General features: G+C 43.0%; 1 protein-coding gene across 4 annotated transcripts in view; it reads left to right on the top strand.

Moving 5' to 3' along the window:
- Window positions 1-19,692, top strand: part of elf1 (E74-like ETS transcription factor 1) — an 81,112-nt gene that overhangs the window by 3,551 nt on the left and 57,869 nt on the right. The window contains exon 2 of one of the 4 annotated variants that reach the window (XM_071399159.1): window positions 9,427-9,596. The exons of 1 other annotated variant lie outside the window; for it this stretch is intronic. The gene's annotated coding sequence lies outside the window, so the exon portion shown is untranslated. Of the gene's footprint in view, window positions 1-9,426; window positions 9,597-16,034; window positions 16,309-19,692 lie in introns of those variants that run through there. 2 more of the 4 variants (XM_071399157.1, XM_071399161.1) reach the window with 2 other exon arrangements.

Genomic DNA, 19,692 nt, shown 5'->3' on the forward strand with positions numbered 1-19,692 from the left:
TCAGCAGTAGCTTTAATTAAGACTTGGTAAACTTTGCCATGACCAGAATATATAGCTTTTCTTCCCATGACCCATATAGGCTATTACCAAAGACAGTACAGCATGAAGATAGGCAGAAACTGCTTCTCCAATTGAAATCCCCGATCACACTTCTAGGCAATGTCTTAGCGACATTGGCTAGCTAAGCTCATGCGTAGAAACACGCCATCGGGTCTCATGCCAAACTGCGCATGTGCAGGCTGTCAAATCAAAGGCACTCCTTCGATATGAAGTTGTTTTTGTGGAAAATGAAAACATGTCAATTTGTCACTTTCACGAGGTTGTAGTAATAACATGTTCAACTACTTAAGGCATTGGCTCGAATTTAGGTTGTGTTGTGCCTTTTAGATTTCAACAACTAAGGAAGAATTTTTCACTTCTCTCATTGACTTCTCAAACCCCAAACCCGGGCCTGATCTTCTTGGCCTGTTTCGCAAGCGTTCCCAGCGCCTCTGGGTTTAGAGACGGTGCTATTACTCAGTTATTACTCTGTTAAAACGTTATGGTGGCAAAAGATGACCAACCACAATAGTGATTGACAATCAGCCTGGACTGATGCAGAGGTTTTTCTGCTGTCTCGTTTCTAGCACGTCACCGTCTGTTGGCACCATCTGATTGGTGCAAATTCAAGGTTGCACCTCTCAGTCCGGGTACTTTTTGTTGAGACTGATGCATATGTATCTTGGGTATTTTTAGTCAGCACACTATGTATCCGATGCTTGATTAAATTGGGCGGGGGTGGCTGGGTTGTGGTTTGACTACTAGCGTGATGCTCAAACAATAGCCAAGCTAAGCTAACCACATACATAGCAGCCTATCACCACAAGGAGCATCACGTTCTCTCTCTCTCTCTCTCTCTCTCTGCTTACACTGTCGTTTAAATTGGTGCTTTGTGTTGTTGCCATGTGTTAGGATGCATGTCGGTCAGTGGAGTGCTACTAATGTGTCTGTCATGAAAGCCTGACATGCAAAGTCATTTCAGTGTGTGCCTGTGACCATGTGTCTGATGATCTCACCTCATTCAGCTGATCCACAGCGTCAAACAAGTTCAAGTGTGAAATGTGACGGCGTCTTAAAGAGTGGGCTGGACAACATGTGTTAGCCAGTTAGTAGCTCGTCACGTACACAGAGAAGCAGTTACTATCCTATATCGGTCACCACATTATATAGGCTAAGTTACTGTCCTATATCTGTCACCACATTATATAGGCTAAGTTACTGTCCTATATCTGTCACCACATTATATAGGCTAAGCAGAAAGGTTTTTTCTGAGGGGAGTCCTAGAGTGACAGACTGTCCCTCCTTCGGGCCTGATATTTGAATTATTTAATAACTACATTCTATTATTGGGTGTTCATTCAACAGTACGCTTCCAAAGCCCATGGACATTATATATACTGAATGTGAAAACAATACTTTGTTATAAAATGGCAAAGCTGTATACTAGACCAAACTTGAGTCCTTTCAGCTGTTGCCCAGTGTTAGCAGCTCTTAAGCCATTAAAAATTAGAGTTCTTCCACAGACACAAAGTCAGTCAATTAGACTCGGTGGAGGTAGCTCTTGTCTTTGTCCAGACTGCAGGTAGCGGATACTGTTCACAGAGGTTTGATGTGGACTGTCTGGAATGTTGGCCTTGCCGTGTGTGTTTAATGTTTAATGGGATGCATTTTATGTGAAGGGTGTGTGTTTTGTGTGGCTCGGCTGGAAGGCTCCTCCTTCCTGCCGAATATTCTGCTCTTATCTACTCAAAATATGCCCAGCCATAAACTGCAGGTTTAGTTGGTTGCTCACATTATTTGTGTAAGGATGTACTACCGCACAAAATGGGCTACAGTCTTACAAAATAACATATAATCATCACCAGGAAGTTCCAGGACATGTTAAATGTTATGTTATCACATGAGTGGAATATTCATATGCCGCAATAACCTGGATATATAGCACTCAATTTCTATCCTGGTTGAGATTTAACTTAATCTGCATCCAGGTGCAATGGTTGTGTCATGTCAGGTTACTAGTTGAAACATGAGACCATCTGCAGATTATAATCCAGTGCATCATCCCATGGTCAGTGCATCATCCCATGGTCAGCGCATCATCACCGCATTTGGCAGATCTATGAGAGTGACTCAGCTGTAGGCTATGTGCATTGGATGCATTTCCATTCAGCTATACGCCTACACCTCTCTCTTTGTTAGTTCTGTGTGGCTGCAGTCAATGCAGTCATCCACAGTCATTTCTGTGAGTCAGAGTTGAGGGCAATTCCATGGAAACGAAATTGCGCTGAGACGCAGATTTTTTACTTAAGATGTATGCCAAACAAGAATATAGTAGAGTTCAGTAGAGTTTAGTACAGTACAGTATAGTAGAGTACAGTACTGTACTGTAGAGTAGAGTACAGTAGAGTTCAGTAGAGTACGGTAGAGTTTAGTTCAGTACAGTACAGTACAGTAGAGTACAGTACATTCAGTAGTCAGTTATAGTTCAGTACAGTACAGTACATTATAGTGTACTCAACTCTAGTGTGTTCTCCTGTGGACTGTACTGAACTATACTCTACTTTTCTTTACTGTACTGTACTCTCCTGTGCTGTGCTCTACTGTACTGTACTGAACTATACTGTACTGTGCTGTCTAAACTTGTGAACCCAACTGTGGTTTGTGATTACTATGAATTCCCATTGTAGCCAATTCAATTGCAGAAATTCTGTTACTGATTTTTCAGCAATTCCATTACATAAACAACATTTATATCAGTAAAAACACTATAACTAATTAATAGGTCTACTTTTACTTGTGAAATTAAATTATCCTCCCTCCTCATGAGGGGGAGAAATTAGAAAATATCTTAAAGACGTGGGGTTTTGGTAAAAGAATTTCAATGCACAAGGCAATGTTTCTTTAACTTACTGAAGGCAGAATTATATGTCCCAAACTAAATATAAGTGTTGATATTAGTTGGCAGGGGTCTTTACTTCAACATTATGTAAGGGATAATCAATGGGGGGCTATGCGTTCTATGGAAATTAATGAACAACGTGGAAGGTGTGTTTCACCACACGCTAGCGGAGTGGAACTAACCTTCCCTGGAGTCGCAGTATTTTCCAGAGAACGCATAGAGCCCCGAGTTGATTATCCCTTTCATACCATGGCTATCACTTTATAATTTGCCACAAAAAAATGGTTAATTTGCAGGTAGAAATGTGTTCAACATCCACTGAAGCAGGTAGCAAGTTTACCAGACAGCTAAAGTAGTTGCCTTGGTAACCAAACCAACAGACTTGCTAGTTTAGCTAACCAAACCACTCCGCTAGCTTGCTATTATGAAAATCGAATTCAATAATGTTTTCAATTCGACTATTGCTTTCAATAGCAGCTCAAACATATAATATATAAGAATTAGCTAAAGCCTATGAATTCTACCTTGCTGATATATATACTATGCGTTCTAGGGAAATAATGCACGCTCTAGAATGCCCTTCAAGCCAATCAGAAACAAGTATTCAACAATTACATGGTATAATGTGTTTTCATGTATTTCTAATACCTTTTAAAAAAAATGTCTGGTTGATGTTTTCTATGACCCCTTTTCCATCTGTTTGACCAGAAATCATAGCCTTTGCTTATTCCACATTTTTAGGATGGAAAATGGTTGAAAAAGTAATATATGCCTTAATATATATATATTTTTAATTCTTACCTTTCATATGACACCCAATTTGACATGCTCCTATGAACTTCACATGTTGAAGCTCATGGGTCCTTCTACATGGAAATAACCTTGACCAATTCCCCAGTCCTGCCTGGTCACAGTCACGTAACATAACACTGACCAAAGCTGCATAATCTTTCTGACCATTCATTGTCTGCCAATTAACTGAAGGTTGAAAGGGTTTGAGTTAGTGAACTAGAATAGATGTTCTCTCCTAAGGATCATTGAAATAAACGATGTTGGCCCCAAACAAACTGTCTGGTGTTCATATGAAAATATTCCAACAGCGAGTCACAGACTTTTTATTTTATCACCCATTGTTCGAAGTAAGTCTGCCCTGAGTAACATTGACAAGTTTTCCATTGTCATTTCAAAGTGTTTCATGGTGTTTAGTTGTACCTCTTTGTCCATATCAGTGGGGCTCATTAGAATGCCTTGCTGACCCTTTCTCCCGCTCCACCTCAATCTGCGTGAGGGATGCTATTGGCCCAGTTAGCCCTGGCTGAGGACTTTCCTTGGCTGCGTCCCAAATGGCACTATTCCTTATGTAGTGCACTACTTTTGACCAGGGCCCATAGGGGACGCACACCTCTAGCTCTGAGTCACTCAGGGAACAGCCATCAGCTGACCTTGGAGCTGCACAAACAGCACTGCCTGTCCTTCACAAGGCTCCACATCTCATGCCCTCAAGGTTTGTCTTATTTAGGGAGTGAACGTTATTTATAATAAGTGTTACATGGAGAAAATCGGACCTCTCCCAAATGAAAATGCATAGCCCTCCCTTCAGCAAAATATATTTTAGCTAAACCCTCCCTGTACCCAAAATAATAATTAAAACAAAGTGGATAGTAGAGAGCATGTCTACCGTTTACCCTCACTTCTTGGAGAGACCAGAGCCTTAGATATGCAGTTTTAGAAACTGTTATTCGTCCTGTAAGCATTACATGGCAATGCAGGAATTTTGATAGCGGGCAGGGCTGCGGGCCAGAAGGTTTTTGGTTCACAGGTCAGCATGGACAAGAGTAGGGGTGGAAAGATCTCCTTTATAGTAAAAGCAATTAATTAATCTATCATCGTATTTGCAGGTCTGAGAAAAAATTGCCTTTTATAAACATTTCATGCAATTCCACTTCACTTTACATATCAGTAGAATCTTTTTTAATGACCGAAATGAAAGGCTAAGAATTGATAGAGAGAGAACCCTATGTGTTCATCTTATCATATTTCTACATTTCCAAATCAATGTGTCTTGTTTGCAACGGAACTGTCCCTGATTGCAAATACTTAAATCTGAGATGTCATTAGGAATCTGAGCATGGTACTTTCAAAAGTTAGGCCTAACTTTCCACCCCAGACAGAGTAGGCCAACCGACACAGAAAAATTTAAGTTTTAACTGCTGGCTGCTCTTCTTCCGTGGTTTAACCCAACGAGAGAAGGTCACAAGTGTTTCCCTAAAATCTGTCTGGGTTTAAACATCTATTGTTCAAAAAGTGAATAGCTTAATCAATTGATAGTGACAGAATTAGATTACTTCCCAAGCAAAAGTTCATTTTTTGTCTCCTCGGCTGTAGAAGGTTGTAGCTCAGCCTCTGAATGTCAAAGAAACGAAACAATGACACTCCCATATGCATCGGAGTTACTTATTTCCCTGGTATTTTAAAGCTTGCTTCTACCATAAAGCATCGCTGACCAAAGCACTGTTTTTGATCACTTTAAATGATCGGATCCGTTTTATTTTCTTCAAAAATCTTAAGCTAACAAGGGATAGGCCTGTGCTTTTTGTCATGTTCTTTAATAGAAGGTAGGCCTATGGCAGTTCTACGTCACCCAATTCTAGGCGTCACTGAACTGTCTAATTACGCACACCTGGTTCCCATTTCCCCTGATTAGCAATTGTAAACTCAGCAAAAAAAGAAACGTCCTTTTTTCAGGACCCTGTCTTTCAAAGATAATTTGTAAAAATCCGAATAACTTCACAGATCTTCATTGTTTCCCATGCTTGTTCAATGAACCATAAAAAATTAATGAACATGCACCTGTGGAACGGTCGTTAAGACACTTACAGCTTACAGACGGTAGGCAATTAAGGTCACAGTTATGAAAACTTAGGACACTAAAGAGGCTTTTCTACTGACTCTGAAAAACACTAGAAGAAAGATGCCCAGGGTCCCTGCTCATCTGCGTGAATGTGCCTTAGACATGCTGGAAGGAGGCATGAGGACTGCAGATGTGGCCAGAGCAATAAATTGCAATGTCCGTATTGTGAGACGCCTAAGACAGCGCTACAGGGAGACAGGACGGACAGCTGATTGTCCTCAGGTGTAACAACACCTACACAGGATCGGTACATCCGAACATCACACCTGCGGGACAGGTACAGGATGGCAACAACAACTGCTCGGGTTACACCAGAAACGCACAATCGCTCCATTAGTGCTCAGACCGTCTGCAATAGGCTGAGAGAGGCTGGACTGAGGGCTTGTAGGCCTGTTGTAAAGCAGGTCCTCACCAGACATCACCGGCAACAACGTCGCCTATGGGCACAAACCCACTGTCGCTGGACCAGACAGGACTGGCAAAAAGTGCTCTTCACTGACGAGTCGCAGTTTTGTCTCACCAGGGGTGATGGTCGGATTCGCGTTTATCGTCGAAGGAATGAGCGTTACACCGAGGCCTGTACTCTGGAGCGGGATCAATTTGGAGTTGGAGGGTCCGTCATGGTCTGGAGCGGTGTGTCACAGCATCATCAGACTGAGCTTCTTGTCATTGCAGGCAATCTCAACGCTGTGCGTTATAGGGAAGACATCCTCCTCCCTCATGGGGTACCCTTCCTGCAGGCTCATCCTGACATGACCCTCCAGCATGACAATGCCACCAGCCGTACTGCTCGTTCTGTGCGTGAATTTCTGCAAGACAGGAATGTCAGTGTTCTGCCATGGCCAGCGAAGAGCCCGGATCTCAATCCCATTGAGCACGTCTGGGACCTGTTGGATCGGAGGGTGAGGGCTAGGGCCATTCCCCCCAGAAATGTCCGGGAACTTGCAGGTGCCTTGGTGGAAGAACTGGCAAGAACTGGCAAATCTGGTGCAGTCCATGGGGAGGAGATGCACTGGAGTACTTAATGCAGCTGGTGGCGACACCAGATACCGACTGTTGCTTTTTATTTTGACCCCCCCCTTTGTTCAGGGACACATTATTCCGTTTCTGTTAGTCACATGTCTGTGGAACTTGTTCAGTTTATGTCTCAGTTGTTGAATCTTGTTATGTTCATACAAATATTTACAAGTTAAGTTTGCTGAAAATAAACGCAGTTGACAGTGAGAGGACGTTTCTTTTTTTGCTGAGTTTATATACTGTATGTGCCCTCTGTTCCCCAGTGTCCAGGTTGGTTATTGTTACCATGTCCGTTGGTCCTGTGAGTACCTGTGTTGTTGTTTTGTGCTATTGTTATTACGGGTCTCGTCCCTTGCATTGTCATTACGGGTCTCGTCAGTTGCATTGTTATTACGGGTCTCGTCCCGTGTATTTATTAGGTTTAAGGTTTAACCTCGCTCTTTTGTTTGGATTACATCCCTGTGTGTTTTGTATGCATGTTTGTTTTGGGCTCCGTCCCTGTGCCTTTCATGGCATGTTGTGTAATTTGGGTGGAGTATTAAAACCCCCTATTATGTATTCCTGCGCCTGTCTCCAATCCTTATACAACGTGACGGAATAACCAACCCTAAATGGAGACAGCGGGAATGTCCCGTCCGACGCCACCACATCTTCAGCAGCTGCAACTGGCCCTGACTGACCCGTATCTCTGTGGTCGTCCTCGAGGCTGGTGTCATCCTGCTGCTGGAGCAGCTCGTCAGGGGTGGGGGTACTGTCACAGATTCCCCTGGTACTGCTGCTCATTCTGTGCACCAGCTCCTGAGTTCTACAGCACCCACTTCTAGGCGTCATGAACTGTTCAATTACGCACACCTGGTTCCCATTTCCCCTGATTAGTAATTGTATATATGTGCCCTCTGTTCCCCAGTGTCCTGGTCGGTTATTGTTATCATGTCCGTTGGTCCTGTGAGTACCTGTGTTTCGGCTTTCATGCTGCGTGTCCCGTGCAATTGTTATTACAGGTCTTGTCCCGTGTATTTATTAGGTTTAAGGTTTAACCTCGCTCTTTTGTTTGGGTTACATCCCTGTGTGTTTTGTATACGTGTTTGTTTTGGGCTTCGTCCCCTTGCCTTTCATGGCATGTTGTGTAATTTGGGTGGAGTATTAAAACCCCCTATTACGGATTCCTGCGCCTGTCTCCGATCCTTATACAACGTGACAAACATTTTGTTTTTAATAAAATCTATTCTAGTGGTAACAAGTTTTCAAAGTTGACCTCCGGTCCTCATCTTCACGCTGAACAGAACATAGGCTATAGGCTAGTCCACGCGCAAGATAGTGAATTTTTGGGACGAGGCCTAATCAACAATTATTTTCTGAAGAAGCCTACGCAGCACAGCCATTGGTTAGGCAGCACACAATAGTTTTGGATCAGCAAGAGCAGAGCTGGCCGGGGCTCAGGGTTGGAATATCCATTGCCATGTGTAATGCAGCCCAGTTGTATTTACGCCATCCCAGCAGCTATCTTAAAAATATAACTTTGCGCTGTGCTTCTCCGAGCATGCACTTCGTAGCCTATAGGCTATGGATCATTTGATTGAGACCACACTAAATAGCCCACTTGATATTGCGTGCCCAGTGGAGAATCAGAGATGAGTGGTGGCATCAGGTACACATCGATATAAAACCTAATATGCAACTAATTCTAAAACACTGAGAAATATTGATGTTTCATTAATTACAAATTGCCTGACCCTCCCCTGTACTAGATTAAAAACAATATTAAACCCTGCCCTTGACTGAAACTGAAAAAGCATGACCCTCCCCATTTTCCTCCAAGTAACCATTCTGTACATTTCTATCCATCCCTTACGATATTTTCTTATGGTCTTCAATCAGGCCCTTGATTCAGTTCTATACTATTTTCATAGAATTGAGATAAGATGTACTGTACTCCACTGGTCTGGTTACACATCCACCTTAGTTGCTGGAAGTGCGCTTGAAAGACAGGGCATTTGATTTCCATAGGGGGCACGTTTTGTTTTTCATGGGACCTCCAATGTGTGCACATTCTTTTTAATGGGTTTTTATAGTAAAAATGTATTACATTTCAATGTGGCATGAACACGAGTCATGATACTTTCATCTGATTCCCAAACATATCACTCCATAGGTGATGTGCGAGTTTCAAGTTTGGGGAAGCTTACAATTTAAAACCATTTATACCGATCTGTGTGCCAGTTATGATCTTCATATGCATATTTTCGTGGAACAGTTTCATTTCAAAACCAACATATTATTTTCTCAATCATTGTCATTCACGTAATAGTAAAATTCTGAATTAAAATGATAAAAATCTAAAAGGTAAAATTCAACTAATGCCATATGGACACATTGATACATCGTGATCCATTGGCGGTTCAAGACTCAGATTGCCTATAGGCCAATGCAGGAGTAGGCCTATAACTTCCATTGTCAACTAAGTAAAAATACATAAAGCCGACAAATATCCTGATGAAAATTCAGGTTCTTGTAATCGCATTCATCTCTCTACTCCACCTGTCTGCCTCCCTTTCTATAGGTCTTGAACTATCGTGCACATGGTATCAAATCAATCAACTGGGTCTGGCCTGAAGTTGCTGCTAGCGAACCTGCAACATTGTATCAACTAGCCTATTCCAGGCCCTACCCTGAGAGTTTCCCATGCCAGTGAGCTTGGGACAGACAGCTGTTTTGGGGAAAAGTTTTCAGGTATTTTACGACGTTTCCACTTGATATATGGGATAATCAGATCATGATATTTTGCTAATTCACACCGAGGCTTGATGATTATTGAGGGGGAGAGTGTTGGAAAGATTTTTAATATACTGTGAGGATTGAGGAACTAGTATCGTCCGCAATGGATGTTAATAAAACAGACTTCGTTGACTTACTGTGTGAGGTGAAGAAAACATTATTGAGAAATTCAGCTTATTAGTGGTGGATGAGGATGAGCAGGGACCCTGACAATAAGAAACCAGACATCCCTAAATGGGCACTTTCCTACATTTGCGTGCAGCAGGCCAGGTACTTCTATGCGTGCTCAGGTGCGCATGCTCCCTCAACATTATCAGGACAGAGAAACCAGACACATGCTCATTGCTCACATGGAGCACTCCAAACAAAAAAAGACCATGTAAAAATTGACAAAACTCGCAAATGATGGTCATGAAATGAACCAAAACTTGTTTGTCGCAAGTGTAGCAGGTTTTGAAGTCTGCAAACAACATTTCCACTCTGAGAATGAGAACGGTAAATGACTATAATTAATATATGCATTAACAGAAATTAATGTAACCAAATGATGGAGATTAACGGTACATTTACTACTGTTGACATATGTAATGGGAAAAGAAAAAAAACAACAACAAAGGGCAATCAATTCACACATTGAAACAATGAATGTGCAAGAATTGGTGCAAGACAGCTGAGTCATTCTGGAGAGCTGAGCACATGCATTCTGAAGAGAGACACACCCATATCTTCGCCACACCCCTAATCTTCTTGAGTCAACATTTCTTATTATACTCAAGACCAGTGGCGACCCGTCATTCAGGGCAGAGCCCCACCTGTTTTGAGCCACACATTTTAAGCCCCCCCCCAAAAGATATATGAATATATATATATATATATATATATATACTGTATATACACACTACTGTCAAAAGGTTGGAGTCACAATTTCCTTGTTTTTGAAAGAAAAGTAAAAAAAAAAAAGTCCATTAAAATAACATAAAATACAGTGTAGACATTGTTAATGTTGTAAATGACTATTGTAGCTGGAAACGGCTGATTTGTTATAGAATATCTACATAGGCGTACAGAGGCCCATTATCAGCAACCATCACTCCTGTGTTCCAATGGCACGTTGTGTTAGCTAATCCAAGTGTATCATTTTAAAAGGCTAATTGATCATTATAAAACCCTTTTGCAATTATGTTAGCACAGCTGAAAACTGCTGTGCTGATTAAAGAAGCAAAAAAAACTGGCCTTTAGATTAGTGGAGTATCTGGAGCATCAACATTTGTGGGTTCGATTACAGGCTCAAAATGGCTAGAAACAAAGAACTTTCTTCTGAAACTCGTCAGTCTATTCTTGTTCAGAGAAATGAAGGCTATTCCATGCGAGAAATTGCCACGAAACTGAAGATCTCGTACAACGCTGTGTCCTACTCCATTCACCTAACAGCGCAAACAGGCTCTAACCAGAATAGAAAGAGGAGTCTGAGGCCCCGGTGCACAACTGAGCAAGAGGATAAGTACATTAGAGTATCTAGTTTGAGAAACAGACACCTCACAAGTCCTCAACTGGCAGCTTCATTAAATAGTACCCTCAAAACACCAGTCTCAACGTCAACAGTGAAGAGGCGACTCCGGGATGCTGGCCTTCTAGGCAGAGTTCCTCTGTCCAGTGTCTGTGTTCTTTTGCCCATATTAATCTTTTCTTTTTATTGGCCAGTCTGAGATATGGCTTTTTCTTTGCAACTCTGCCTAGAAGGCCAGCATCCCGAGGCTGAATTAACTGTTTCGCTGCCAGACAAGGCTCCGCTGATAGCCAGGTGTAGCAGTGGTAAGGTGTTGGGACTGCTGTTGGGACTCTGCTGTTGGGACAGCTTTATGTAGGCCCTAACAGTTTGCGGGCACTGTTTGTCACCGTTATAGTGCAATTAATGTATTTTTTTGTGTTGTGTTGTGTAGTGGCTTTTCTGGCATGCATTCCACATTTATTTTTTTGCCCAACCAAAATGTACATACTAAAATCGGCACTGCTCAAGACACATTATCTTCACACATATTTTAGATGCTTTTCACTGACAGCAGCGAACTCAATAATCAGCTGGGCCTATGCACTTGTGTTTTGAAACAATCCACAGCTATTTCTTTTAGAAGCCAATGATCCTCTGCGGCTAAGTCATGCTCTCTGGTGAAGTATTTCAATGATTTTATTTAGACAGGAGTAATTATATAATTTGGGCAAAATATCAATTTACTTTAGGGGGAGCCAGTATCCGCCAACCTTCCTTTCCAATTCACAAGTAGCTGAAACCAGACATCTGTATATAATGACGAGATGCTCATGTCAACTGTAAGCGGGCTGTCATGTTCCTTTCACTAAGGAGTGGCTTCTGTCTGGCCACTTAACCATAAAGGCCTGATTGGTGGAGTGCTGCAGAGATGGTTGTCCTTCTGGAAGATTCTCCCATCTCCACAGAGGAACTCTGGAGCTCTGTCAGAATGACCATCGGGTTGTTTGTCACCTCCCTGACCAAGGCCCTTCTCCACCGATTGCTCAGTTTGGCTGGGCGGCCAGCTCTAGGAAGAGTTTTGGTGGTTCCACACTTCTTCCATTTAAGAATGATGAAGGCCTTGGGAACCTTCAATGCTGCAGAAATGTTTTGGTACCCTTCCCCAGATCTGTGCCTCAACACAATCTTTTCTCGGAGCTCTACGGACAATTCCTTCGACCTCATGACTTGGTTTTTGCTCTGTAGAACCTTATATAGACAGGTGTGTGCCTTTCCAAATCATGTCCAATCAATTGAATTTACCACAGGTGCACTCCAATCAAGTTGTAGAAACATCTCAAGGATGATCAATGGAAACAGGATGCACCTGAGCTCAATTTCAAGCCTCATAGCAACAGGTCTGAATACTTATGTAAATAAGGTATTTATTTTTTAAATTGTAAATACATTTGCAAAAATGTCTAAAAACCTATTTTTTCTTTGTCATTATGGGGCATTGTGTGTAGATTGATGAGGGAAGAAAACAATGTAATACATTTTTGAATAAGTCTGTAACGTAACAAAATGTGGAAAAAGTCAAGGGGTCTGAATACTTTCCGAATGCACTGTATATGACTCTTAGCTGTCTTTATTTTTAGGCTATAAAGTAAAAGTGTGTTTCTTCACTTAGTCAGTGAGGTCACATGGTTGAGTTCTGCAAACATCAAGGTTGCAGCTCTCTAACCCTCCACAAGGGTAGGGTACGAGAGAGCCTTTTTATGTCTTCACTTGATGGCTGTTTTGGCTTACTTTTACCCCAAAATAGTTTGTTTGGACTTTGAAACTTTTAATTTCATTTGTAGCATTTCTGTTTGTCGCTTTTCCCCTATGGCCTTTCTGTATCCATCGATTTCAAGTCCTTTATTAAATGATTGTGCTCGTTTAGCCACTTAAATATAAAATATGGCACACATCTCTTTCACACGCTAATAAGAAAACAAACACTCACAGGCTTGATATTGTGGCCCCATATCAACCTTTGATACTTTTCTCCCCTCAAAGGCGAAAGTACAGCCAGATCCTAGATTTGGTCCATGTAATAATGGCCTACAGCTGAACTTTGAGGAAAATAACCACCAGAGACAGCGACAGTGACACATAAGTCCTCTATGTTGTAGAGATGGAATGTCATAGTTTCTGAGGCCTATATCCGCCGAGCTGTCATCTTATTCCCTCTGCAGATAAAAGGGACTGCAGTGGGGGATGATGTGGTCTTCAGCATGGGCACTGGCAGAAAGTGGAACAAAATGTGCTCCTTAGTATTCCTTAATGAAACAGCTGGAGAGGATAATGGAGTGCTGCTATCTGTGTCAACCACAAGTGTCTATTGAACCTGCCCTCTCATCTGTTTGCTTTTCTCTCCTTTTGACAGACATTTTTGTCAGCAAAGTCAATGATCCTGCCACCCGTTACTAGTGTGTTGATTTGTTTTTTGCAAATGACTGCAATTAACAGCCAATTAAAAGGTGAGGCAATTTTCTGCTCTCTGAACTGGGGTCTTTGTTGGGGGGCTGTTAATGGAGAGAGCTGGGACTCCCATAAGTACTTCAGATACCAATCAAAGCTGTAGTATCAAGCCCCAGGAAAAGCGATGTTGCCATCAAAAAGCCTCATTGAAAAGGTTCTTGTGGACCCGTGGGAGAAAAAAAATATTAATTGACATGATTACACTGGCCATGTGGTCTGAATATACTGCCATTCTGCCTCTCCTCACCAGAAAGAGCCACACAACCAGGCTCTGAGAAAAAAACATGCACCACCACACACTATTTATGATTAAATAATCAGCACATCCACACTATTTACAGGTCAATAATCAGCACATCCACACTATTTACAGGTCAATAATCAGCACATCCACACTATTTACAGGTCAATAATCAGCACATCCACACTATTTACAGGTCAATAATCAGCACATCCACACTATTTACAGGTCAATAATCAGCACATCCACACTATTTACAGGTCAATAATCAGCACATCCACACTATGAATGAGTTCTGGGGAGAGAGGGCTGAGAATGCAGAGGGTACAGAACTGTGTGTGTGCGTGCGTGCATGTGTGTGGTCTTGTGTGTGACTTGGTGTGTATAAATCTCTCACCATCTAACAACCCTGGGTCTTTAAGACTGGAGTCAGACGGTGTAGAGGACTAGAGGGCTGCTTGAGCTTCTCCTGAATGCGTCTGATCTGGGGCTGTGTAGTGGACACGCAGTATTTCCAGGGGCGGTGATAAATGGGGGTTGTTTGGTTTATTTGCTCTGTTCGAAGCAATTTCTCTCTTCTGTGCCAAAGTGGTCCTAACCTGGGCCAGCCTGAGTAAAAACTGCCATTCCAGATTGGTCTCAGATTGGGGTTAGTGAAAAGGTGACCACATCAAATGCAACTCCTTTTACTGAAAATGTAGCTGAGATGACACACACACACACACACACACACACACACACACACACACACACACACACACACACACACACACACACACACACACACACACACACACACCAGTGGAGGATGGTGGGAGGAGCTTTAGGACGATAGGCTCATTGTAACAGCTGGAATGGAATAAATGGAACGGTATCAAACAGATAAAACGTATGGAAACCACGTTTGACTCCATTCCATTTATTCCATTCCAGCCATTACAATGAGCCTGTCCTCCTATAGCTCCTCCCACCAGCCTTCACTGACACACACACACACGCACACAGCTACGCCACAGAACTACTCAGCTTCCTGTTTGTCAGTCGAATTGTGTCTGATAAAGATGGTATCTAAAGACACGTGATGTAACAGCCCTGAACACAGGATGAGGTGGGGGATGGTGGTGCCCCAGTGGCAGATTTACATTAATTGGCTCTTCAGGCCTTTTCAGCTGAATGGGCAGGTGTGTGTGTCTTTGTTTCTGTCTGTGTGTGAACGCGAGTATGCGCATTATCAGGCAAACAGGAGAAGCTAACATGGAGAATCCTGCTCTTGGAATAGTAATACATCCAGTGTTGGCTGTGACAGCTGTACACCTGTTAGCTCGTGTTTGATTGAGTTGGTTGCTTATGGGGGAGCATGTGATGAGAGCTGCAGACAGTATGGCCACTAATATACATCAGCAGTATATCATCCAGGTGGGGTTTAGGGGGAGGAGGGGGGTCTATAGAACCACCTGTGCTGAGGCATTAGCTAAGACCAGTAGCCTGCCTTTGATGTCAAAGTGCGGTCAGGTGAGACTGCTTTGGTCTTTATAGCCCACTATTCTGGTACGTCCCACTGAAGTCACATATAAAGCTGGTTTTATGGGGCCTCTATTGGCTCAAGAGCCACTCCTCTGGATTTACCTCTGACTGTCTCATTTGCTTTACCTTAATGACCTCACACCTCACAACCCTCTAATGAAAGCTTAATGATGAAAATTTGCCTGTATTCTTCTCTGACACATTTTTACAATCCAGTGTTTCTCAGGTCTTCCATTTACTGATTTTAACCACCAAGACGAGACTGCTCTATAGTGCTCGGTCAAAGTCCAAGTGTCCTCAACCAATGGTAAACTGAACTATGCATTTACAGCACCCAACTCCCTCCCCAGCACTCCTCCGCAGAAGAAACCAGTCTGTTGTCTTTCACATTGCTCAAGGTGTGGCCTGCTAGTTGGTCCATCCCGCTCTCCCCTCCCCCACAGCCAATCCCCAACACCTGCCGCGACTCACCTGAAAGGATTTGCATACAGGGCCCACCCTGGTTCGTGATTGGCCAGGTACAGCCACACTGCCTGAGGACTCCCCCACCAATGGCTGTCCTGCTGTGTGACTCACAGGGAGAGCCAGGGCAAGTTGCTTCACTACACTTCTCCTTTTTTTTTTTTTTTTTTTTACATTTTCAACAGCAGCCATTGCCTCGCTTTCTCTTCTTCTCCTTTTCAGTTTAGTTTTATCGCTGTGAGTGGGAGAGGTAGAGGGCAGGTCAGTGTTGCACACCTCCTGTACCGCGCTGGGTCCCGCTGCTCTCTGGAGGCACACCCTTACTTGGATTATTTTTCTTTCATTGCAGTTGTCTCGGTTTCCCCCCCGTGTTTTTAAGTCATTCAGATCTGTCACTTGTTCTACTGTTAACATGGAGTCCGACACATAAACCCTGTGTCTTTGAGGTTAGTGACTGCAGTATTTCTGTGAATTTGTCTCTATTTTGCTTCTTTATGGGTGAATAGTTAGTTCAAACCAAATAGAGTTGTTTATATGGGTCATGTATTTAACATTGTATGTGTTCCTCATTTGTTTTTCTATATTTGCGAATGTGTCACGAGAAAAGCAGAAGTACGACTTGCACAAATATAAATCGAGAAACAAAAAAGTTAATGTTGATAAAGTACTGGAGATATTCTCCAGTACTTTTGTATACTTTATAGCCAGTAGTTCTGAAAGTATCTCCCATGAACCAAAAGTGCTCCACAAAAATGGTGTACTACGTGATATGTGCACCACGTCATCTCTCTCGCTCTCTGGCGAGGGGCTGAAGCTCATTGGCTGAAACTAATTGCTAGTTAGTTTATCATTGTCACTTGTCATCGTTGTTGTTTTGCTTAAGCGTCATTGCCATATATGGCGTGCATTAGCAAGGGAGGGAACTGTAACCAAGCCCCCTGACCCTGTGTCCAAGCCCCCTGACCCCGAGACCAAGCCCCCTGACCCCGAGACCAACCTCACTGACCCCGAGACCAACCCCACTGACCCGGAGACCAAGCCCCCTGATCTAGCCCCCCTGACCCCAAGACCAAGCCCCCTGACCAAGCCCACGTGAGCGTTTACAGTTGGTCTTGGTGTAGAAATACTTGTAAATCTCTTTCATGGCAACTCTCAGTAGACCATAGGCCATAAATCTGAAAAGGTTATATTATCTTTTTGTTAACTCTGCTTTGGCCCGGCGCTAGCCTACCTCTAAAATAATAAGTCATTAATTAAATAGTATCTAGATTCTAGAATGTGCTTCTCCCCACCCTGTTGCATGGTCAGGTAAGGTTCTGTTTGATTTCAGGCTTGCTTATCAGGACCTGATCAGGCCACCGGAGCCCTGCATGAATGTTGATCTTCCTGTAAGGCAGAGGAGGATCAGCAGGTATTCGTTGCGACTCATAGTGGATGACAAACAAACTGGTGTTGTGCTACCATTATCTCCTAAGCAGTTCACATCTCAACATGCTATTCTCACATGAATGGTTTTTGTAGAGTTACCTTTGGCGTGCCTAGTTGTGGTAGGTTTCTGTTGCTAAAAGTTGCAGCAGAGATAAAATCATGGTTCCTGTTTCACCAGAAACATGCTCTGCACTGACAAACTTTATTGAGGTTGGCAGTTAAAAATGTCTCTGAAAATACTCAAAACAAAGTGACCCCATAGTTTTTGTTGTATAGATCCATCAGACCTCGAGAAAGACCCAAAATAAAGCAGTTTCACTCAATGTTGGCTCAATGATCTCCTCACATATCATTGGAGAAGCTTACACTCTGTCTTGTAAACCTAGTGATACTGTATCAAATCAGCCCTCTGTGGTTGTTAGTTATGAGGTCACTGTTTAGGTCAGCACGGCCTACACCTGGAAAATGTTGCATTCAACCAATGCTTTACACACTTTTAATATCATGAGTCAATAACCCGTTTTAAACATGGGTGAATTGCTAAGTTGTACCCCATAGCTATTCCCAGTTTGCATCTGAGCTAACTTTGTAATCATGCTTCGTGCCCACCCTGGCCTCTTGATTTGGCTTGTAAATGAGGCACAGTACCTGAGGTTTGGCCATGAAGTGAGAGAAACAACACTCCCATTGTTGACCGATTGAGTGGCTGTAGAGAGGGGCCTAGTTTCTGTCACAAGGGAGGGAGTGGCAGAGAGGTGAAGAGAGGGAGGAACGGAGGGAGGGCAGCAGTAGTATCAGGTTGGCTCCTCACACAATACAGAGTCAACAAGTCTTAGCCTGTAATTAGATCATTTGGCCTGGCCGAGGAGGAGGAGTAGGGGTGGATTTAATCAGCCCAGGCTTGACATGCCCTCATATGGAACAGTACAGGTTTGGGTCTGTTCTGGCTCACATTTACTCCCTTCGCAATCCAGCCTGTAGTTGACATTGAATGACATAGGGCGGCAGTTTGTTCAAGTTGTTTCGCGGTTGATGGGTAAATAATCAGATTCTGTGGCCTGCTGGCTTGTCAGTCATGTTGCTATGACACATTAACAAAAAAAATGTTCTCATATAGATGGTGCTTTCAAGACAACCTCGGGGGGAAAAAAACAAGGTAAAATCATGACGTCAGTAATCTTCAGTCAGAGCTCTAGAAAGATGCCCGAGTTCCCGACTTGGAATTCCGAGTTGGATGACCGTTCCAAATGATTTTTCCCAGTTGTCTTGAACCCACTGAAGTCGGAAGTCAGAGATTTCCCGAGTTTCCAGTTGTTGTTTTTTACACGGCATGTGTCTCAGGTGATCTCTGGTAACGGGTGACATGATCTCAGGTAACGGCAGTGACAGGAACCTGTTTGGGTGGGTAATTCTAGGTTGGGTTGTGGTCCCTTCTTTCTTTTTTTGTTAGGGGCTTTCACACACATCTGAGGCCTGAGTGATGGTAAAATTGGCTGTAACAAGTCACAATGTGCTTGAGGTGATCTGAATTCTACACCTCTGGTTTGAAACTCTGCCCCTCCTTTATTGTGGGGGATGCTGCAGGCTCAAGCTAGCCAGAGAACAATGGAGACATACATGGACCCATTCAGTATCAATAGCCTTCATGTTGATGGAAAAAGTGGTATACAGTAACTATGTGTTTGACTGTTCATTCTAAAAGTGCAGGGATCCCGAGTGGCGCAGCGGTCTAAGGCACTGCATCTCAGTGCAGGAGGTGTCACTACAGTCCCTGGTTCAAGTCCAGGCTATATCTCATCCGGCCATGATTGGGAGTGCAATAGGGCAGCGCAGCATCGTCCGGGTTTGGCCGGGGTAGGCCGTCATTGTAAATAACAATTTGTTCTAATCTGACTTGCCTAGTTAAATAAAGGTAACATAAAAAAAAAAATGTTGGAAGTTGGTCACATTTGAAAGATCTAGTGCGCTGTGTTGCCTGGCTGAGGGTCCTTTGTGTTGATCCAGAGGTGGATTTGCATCGTGTTTCCATACATGTCTCTCCATTTCCATTGAGTAAAGCGCAGCTCTCCCAATGTTGCAACTGTCTGAGACGCACACAGACAAGTTGAGACTCGCAAGCCATTGTTCTGAGGTACAGGGGGAACCAGAAATGCAAGCTGGGTGTCTCAATACTGGAAGCAGAAACATAAGGGCAAGATTTCTGCTCACACCAGAATCGGAAAACCTGAAAAAGGAGATGATGCTGATGTGATCTTGTTAGGTCACTGCTCTATGTGAGCTATCTCTAAAGAGTCTAAATGGAGCTGTGCAAAGTTGTCATCAAGGAAAAGGGTGGCTACTTTGAAGAAGACTCAAATATAAAATATATTTTGTTATGTTTAACACTCTTTTGGTTACTACAT

This window comes from Salvelinus alpinus, chromosome 4, assembly GCF_045679555.1.
Source record: "Salvelinus alpinus chromosome 4, SLU_Salpinus.1, whole genome shotgun sequence".
NCBI classification, from domain to species: domain Eukaryota; kingdom Metazoa; phylum Chordata; class Actinopteri; order Salmoniformes; family Salmonidae; genus Salvelinus; species Salvelinus alpinus.